The sequence below is a fragment of the Pavona decussata genome, unplaced genomic scaffold (assembly GCF_977016875.1).
Source record: "Pavona decussata unplaced genomic scaffold, jaPavDecu1.1 SCAFFOLD_51, whole genome shotgun sequence".
Classification (NCBI taxonomy): domain Eukaryota; kingdom Metazoa; phylum Cnidaria; class Anthozoa; order Scleractinia; family Agariciidae; genus Pavona; species Pavona decussata.
The window spans coordinates 6,237,200-6,245,203 of NW_028145473.1; positions in this window are offsets into that span (position 1 = coordinate 6,237,200).

Below are 8,004 nucleotides of genomic sequence, written 5' to 3' on the forward strand. Positions count from 1 at the left end.
AAACTTAAATTGAGATTCTAAAGCATCTAGAATAAGATTGTTCAAATCTTGAGTTAAGATGAAAATATGACTTACCACAGCACTTTGAATCTAAGAAAAAATCATCTTAATCTAAGACGCCATCATCGTATAAATAAGAAGAAAGTCGTCTTATCCTAAGATAAATCGTCTTCAAATGAGATTTACGCGCTGTCTTACCACAGCACCAGAATTAAGTGTAAAAAACGTCTTAAAGTAAGATTTTAGTTTTTACGGAGTTCGACTGTAGCGCAACGTATAAACTAGGCCTAAGACCAACAAAACAGTAGTTAATGGCAGCGGCCCGGCCTCTGTTTTCCGGTGAATTTACGGTAAGCTGATTTCGATAAGTTGTCTCATTTAAATTAGATTTGGTGTAATAAAGTACTATGGATTGAAATTCGTTGTGTTTTCGTTGCACCATATATCATGTTCAAGCTTAATGGTATTAAATGCTCCCTGTCAGTTTTGTAATGTAGTGACCGTTACAGTTAGATTTATACCTTGCTTCGAAACTTAAATCAGTTGAGATTCTTAAGCCGCATCTAGAATAAGATTGTTCAAATCTTGAGTTACGATGAAAATATGGCTTACCACAGCAGTTTGAATCTAAGAAAAAATCATCTTAATCTAAGACGCCATCATCGTATAAATAAGAAGAAAGTCGTCTTATCCTAAGATGAATCGTCTTCAAATGAGATTTACGCGCTGTCTTACCACAGCACTAGAATTAAGTGTAAAAAACGTCTTAAAGTAAGATTTTAGTTTTTACGGAGATTGTTTGTGCGAATTTTTCAAAGATCATTGTTTAGCTTATTTCTGTACTGCTTGCTATGGAATATCACAGTTTTTTTCCCATTTATTACTCCAGGATATATTTGAGGTCTGTTTTATCGTTAGCCCAGCCTTTTTCTCGAAAGTTTACACAAGCTTTCTTGACAAGCAAAATTGAACCAGACAGGGTCCCAAAGGGGTTTAGGGCTCAAGGGCTCCGGCCTTAAAAACGTGGGGCTCCAGGGCTCCGGGCCAAAATAAACAGGGCTCCAGGGCTCCTAAGAATCCAATTAAGGGCTCCAGGCTCCACCATTCTTTTCTCCTTTAATACAAACTCAAGTTCTAGGATTAATAAAAAAAGTTACAACAATTTTCTATTGATAAACCCTGTTTTCTGTTTTTCTCCCCTTATGTCCACTGTACTTGCGTGCAACAATTGTTTTGCAATGAATACGGAGGTTCCAACATAGCTTTGGCGGGATGCGGGATGAGGCTAAAAATTGAGGCGGGATGTGGGATACGAGAAATTTTAAAGGCGGGATGAGGGATGAAAACAGAACGGCGAGACCGGGATATGTTTTGTTTCGTAGGCGGGATACGGGATAGGACGGGTATATGGGAGATCATAAGTTAGACCAAGTTAGCTCAAGTTACGAGTCACACGACCTCAGAGAGACATTAGGGAGCTTAAGCAACGACGACGGCAATGGCAACGAAAACGTCACCTGAAAATATATCTTTATTTCATTTGTGCTACTTCGTGATTATTTCAACTCGCTCAACTTTTACAAAAATGGCCAACTATTCAGGAACCAAATTGGTAGGAGTGGCGTACAAGTTAAGAAAGAAAATGAAAAATTTATTGTCGTGCGTTCACGTTCTCCACAAAACCTTTAATGTGGTCACTTCAATGTGGTCACTTGTTGTTTGGCAGAGGACGGCAGGAAATGTACCAAAATGTAAAACGGACGTGCTGAGCGATTGTTTTTGCTCATTAAACCTATTGTTTTGCGGCGTTGCCGTTGCCGTCCCTGTCGTCGTTGCTTAAGCTCGCAATAGAAACAGCACGATGGCAGGGACTGGGCTTCGAACCATCCCTTCAGATCTGAATTCCAACGCGCCAATACTACATCAACGCGTCCCAACAATTGATTACCAAAAGAAAACATTTTTAAAATACAAACATGGGCGACTTAAAGTGCCACTACGACGAAAATTTTTACTTCCATTTTCGCCCTTTTCGTGTTCCAATCCATTTAATGAGTTCGTAATTGCAAAAATCGCTATTAATTAGCTTTATACAAGCTTACTGATCCTCGGAATACGTGGCCGAAAACCGTCGAAAACCCGTCCGCCATTACTCCGACGGCAAAGTGACGCCCGTGGTGATTCTAAAATGCGGTTGCTTTTATGAGATCTTTGTGTGACGTCATACGCGCATCGAACATCGTGCGTTTCAGTAAACCTCAGTAATCGTAAGTCCTAAAGTAAGTGAATAGGCAAGATTATTTGTAAGATTCGCCATCCAGTTTGGTGAAAAGCGATCTAAAGGACAATTTTACCGAATATCTTGGATTATAATTTCCCTGGCGGTGGATTTGGAGTCGTATGACTGCAAAGAATACGCTTCGAAGACACGCGAACAGCTCATTCAAGCCTGGGATTTACATGTAAAGCCGAAGAAGAAACGAATTCACTCCGGCATTTACTCAGCAACTGTATAGGAGGTAGACGTATGGTTATTTAATATTCTGGATATGTTTTCTATTTGGGATTAGTAAACAGAACCTAATCACTATTCGCAGCAGCACTTGAGCAACAAATTATTGAATAGGATGGATAACTCCAGACCAATACATGTTGATGTTATGTTGGTGGCGTGTATGGTGTTTGCATGTATCAATCAAAGCTGCATAATGAGTCAATAAAAAAAGAACTATTAACCTCGTTTTTTTATAATTCAATAAAGCTTTGACAAAACTAAAATGATGTATAATTAACTCCAGTTGAAAAGTGGGTAGCTGTAGCTGTAATGTACAGAATATTTGCAATATTACAAGACTACAGGGCTGTAATCTACCAGGTATTACCTGGTTAGATCCCTTCCTCATTCTACAACAACTTTCAAGCAGTAAATGAAGTAATCATGAGGGGCCTAATATTTTAAAGCCACAGTCCAAGTAACATTCAACAATAAATTGTGTAAAGCCCTCAAATGCAGCTGGAAAACTAAAGATAAATAAGAAAGTTTAGGAGGACAGCTAAGGAGGAAACCTTAGTAGGCTTGCATCATATCTCACCCATTTTTGTTATTTCAATAATGTTTGTTCCTTGGTCAATGAAGATGTGTGAATCTGAGTGAAACAAGCAAACCAGCCTCTTGATCTCATTTAAAACTGACACTATAATATTATTGTAATCATTTTACAAGTTGGGTGTGAAGAGCCAGCATAACACTGTGCTGTAACAGTATTGTGTGTTTTCCCACAAAATCACACAATGTTCACAGACATAAAATTGAAATATTAAAGTTATGAAAGAATGACCATCCTTTCCACAGATATACCTTAATTATTCTTGGAGATTCAACCAGAAATGAGATTTAATGTCTTTTTTCTTTGGTGTTTTCAATTAAGAGCCAAAATACTTTAACCTAAATTTTCACACAAACCACAGCTTATTTTTTTTTGTTTTCGTTCAGCGACATGAACTTCATTTTAATTTTTTTCCTATCTTGTAATTTTTATCTTACATGACCCCACAAACGTTTTCATGCTTTATACTTATACTATGTGTTTGTTGTTTTTCTATTCTGTTTAGCTTTTTCCTTCTGTCAAATAGCCCTGGCTTTCTTATGTTGGATGTTGATATCTGTGGGTTTTTACTTTGGCCTTCAGAAAATAACCAGAACCAAGAACAGGGCCAGCTTTAAATATCAAAGCCATTTTTTATGCCAATAATACCACATATTTTACTTTTTTTCATTTATTGTTATTATTATTCTTATTATTATTCTTATTTTTTTTTTTTTTGGGGGGGGGGGGGGCTTTTTTGTTTTGTTTTAGTTGTTGCTGTTATGACATAACACTCAAATCTCTCTCACTATGAACAATCCAACAAAATAATTGACCATCAGTAAACAATTCCCATAATCCCTTCACTGTTTATATTAATGTGCTTGACCTACACTGTATATCCAGGAGATTTTTTTGAAGACTCTCCTATCAGCTATGTTGGCAGTTTCTAGGATCAAATTTAAAGGTACGCCTTTTGCTGTGGCCCTCTCTGATAACCATATTCAACAATGAGAATACTCAGAGCACAAGAATGCATGCCATGATCCCACTGGCCAAAAACCTTCCCTGTATAAAGATTAGTTTACCCTTGAAGTCAGAGGCCAGTGTTGCTGTCTACTCTCACCATGTCTGCAGCATTGTGGTTTTTGATGACATGGGTATGACAGCAACTTTTAAAAAAACCACACACACACACACAGTCTGCATGCATTACCAGTACCTACTTGTCATATTGATATGATATCAATGCTAAATATTGCAAAAATTTGCTGGTAGTTCTCCTCCTCTCCCTTCCATTTATAAATTTGCACATTATGTACAATGTAAACCTTAGTGTAAGATCCTGGCTCATTCTTCTGGACAAGGTATCTTCTGTAACTGTGAAAATGCCTTCATGCTTCCCTAAACTAACCCTAATAATACAGATCCCAATATTTTAAGGTTCAGGAAGTGTCATTGACAGATCTAAACTAAAAGCTAAGTGAGATTTACTATGGCATTATTACCATGGGTAGTCCTTTTTACCATGGTGTGCAGGTGACCTTGTTGACGCCTTTGTACTGTCTCTGGTATATACCAAAACAGTGCAATACTTTTGTTAGAAATTTATTATGTTGTACAAAAAATGCTATAAACTTGGCTGTTCATAGAACAGACTTTGCCAAGAAAACAAAAGAAGGCAAAAATACAAAATTAATAATTCAAACACAAAGATGAAATTTACCAAGCACTGGTAGTTTTCCACACTCTTTAGAATAAGGTATTGGGCAAAACACTGTCTCATAATTTTGTCAGTTTGGTTCATTTGTTCTCTTTAGTACAAACTAATATGGTTTAAATTGTAGATATTATCTTGACTTGTCCCAGAAGATAACTTTCATGCATAATATTCACTGCAATTCTGCACAAAGGTGCAGTCAAAGCATTATTTACAAGTGATGTTTAAAAAAATTGCTCAATAATAGTATTATAATATTAGTTAAGAACACAGACCAAATAGGATTGCCACAATACCTTCTTGACTCACAGTAATCAGTGATGGTTACATTAGAGAATTTTGCAAGTTGGAGTGTCAGCAGGTCCACATCAGCTGGAAAGTTGCCTGCAAATTTCTTCTGACCTGTACTTTCACATATCATGTGATTGTTTCAATATATAGAGATGAATTTTTCATGTCAATGTCACAATCAGTTTAATTACAATTGCTCATTTAATACAGATCGAAAATCTCGCCTTGCTGTGTATTCTACAGTCGGCATACAAGTCTTTCAGAAATGTGTTGGGTGCTTTGTACGAAGAGACCATTCGAAAAACTCGAGGCAGTTGATTGTTAATATTATACCACAAGCAATTATTATTATCATTATTTTGAATAAAATGGAGTATCTATGCAATTTTATTTTACCAAAGCATGACACTTACAGGAAGTAGACGTAATGAACACTAGACAAACAAAGCACTACAATGAGCTATAAACAAAACATACACACCACCATTCCGCGCCACTTGCTTTCATTGCACGAATTCACGAAAACAGTTCATTTCCGATCCGTTATCTTGGCCTAATCGGTTCACTTAGTCCCTCGCTTTACCCTGGAAAAGTAAGCATCGAGGCAGTAGCATTGTATGGCAGTCCTTGCGTTTGAGTTTCCCTCGAAGCAGCTGTCGAAGTCGTCGAGAGGATATGTCTTTAGTACTTCGGTGCGATGTACAAAAAGACGATTTGTCTGAAGAAATTACCCCCTTTTGACGTATTTCAGAACCATAAATGTTCAAACAACCACCATTAGGTTTCTTTCGGGTGCCCACAATACGTGTGCGTTGTAAAGACGGCCCTTGAGCAACTAAAATAAAAAGAAGTGGCTTCTTTCAGCGAGATCGAACATTCGAAAGCAGGCCATTTTGTTGTGCGCGTATGACGTCATATTCCTGTCGGTGCAACTAGATCCAGCTCTCTATGTAGTTCACGGCCATTTGTCGTTTGAGTAATGGCGGCACAGCGAAGCTGAACTTCGCGTTTAAAATAACTGGTCTTCCCGTTGGAATTTCGATGTAAAATTTGGCGTGGTAAGTATTTATCACTTCTACTTTCCAAAGCTGAAGAAAAAAAGGGATGTAAAATTTTGATCGTAGTGGCACTTTAAGAGACTAACAGCAAAGCTAGGATTCTCCAGAACCTCCTCAACCTGCCGGTCACGTGAATTGGCGTAAGTGTGTATCTTTTCAACATTAAAATTAAATATTAGTAGCCCAGGCAAAATATGTCCAGAAAAAGAGTGACCACCTAGTTCAATCCTCACTAAGCGGAATTTTCGCGTTTGCGTCTCAGTATAAACACACCAAGGAACAACCCGTTTTGTGATCGAAATATGCAGTAAGTCTTTGCCTTTCTCCATGAGAGAACATTATCAATACTGTAAAAGCTATAAATTGTCTATCAGTTGAAATTTAGCGGTGGGCTAGAGCAACGTGGGTTTGGAAAGGCGGGATCGAGATGAAAATTTTCATGGTGGCGGGATGGCGGGATGGAATGAATAATTGCGGCGGGATGCGGGATTAGCCTATGTTGGACCCTCAATCATACGGTTAATATTTGATAGTAGGAAATAGCAAGGGGTGACAGGCCTACACGGCTTCTAACAATGGAAACATTTTAGAAGTGTAACCTCTTTATATTTTTGCTCTAACAAGCATGCATTTAGAGATTTTCCCTTTTTAAAGCAAATAAGTGGTGGCTTTTTTTAGCATTTCTTGTAGGAGAGACTGGTTTTGTATTAATTTTACCGTGTACCTTCAGCGGTGGCTCCAGTTTAACCGATGTAGCGTCTCTCTGTCACATCACAGATACCCAAAACCCCCGAATTAAAGCTTATAGAACTGGGTATTCAAATATTTCATTGTTTTTACAAGAAAATGGATTTCCAAGTTTTCCGTACAGTCGAAACTTGAAGGTCCAGATCGTCGCGCTAGAGTTCCAACTCAATGCGATTTTTATATTTTGGAAGTTTTTTTTTTCGAGATCAGGATCCCAAAGGCTAAAAACAAAACGTGTTGGGGTTGTCCTTAATTCGATTACGTTCAAAAGTTACGGAACATTTTTAAAACTGGGCATAAAACAAGCGGAGTGGACGCACGGAGATGACTTTTGGTACGGACAGCCAGACAACAAACCGCAAATCGATTTCGGCTGACTCTTGATACAATAATAAAACGGCCATAACCAGCTCAAAGACGAGAAACAAAAGAAAAATGAACAAACAAAATAGTACCTGAAGGGTAAAACGTCGTTCGGTTGGAGAAATCAAGATTTGCAAAGGAACTGTCCGTTTATAAAGGTCTTGTAACCGCGTGCTTGTGACAAAAGCTGACTCGAATGAAATCTTACACTCGCTTGGTGTCCCAGGAATTGCTCAATCAGTTTAGTTATTAACCAAATGTTAACTTACTGTAAATCATTGTTCATGAATTAATTAAAACTGTTCTCAACAGCTTTCAAGAAAAGACTTTTTAGAATTATCGAATTCCCCGACATGTTTATGTTGATTATAAATTTTTCTAGCATCTAGCCAAATTTGACTGAAATCGGCCAAGTCATTGTTGAGTGGTAACTCTTGAAAGTGTCCCCTTCAAGCGAAAATTAAAGTTCGAGAAAACAGCGCTTGAAAATATTTTGGTACACAAACAAGTACCGCCCCTAACGCCTTCACATTTTGGTCACCTCTTACGAAAATTTGCCGCAATTTTGCACGTACTGATGTTCAAGAGCAATCAACTCCTTCGCCGTTTCGTTGGATATCTGCGGTGTTTGTTGTATGTCGATTTTGTAATTGGTAATCATGGTCAGGAAAAACTATTAAAAGGGGAAAGCCGACCAGCAAAGCTGTTGGCTCGAAGCAGAAGCGGTGAAGGCAGGAAA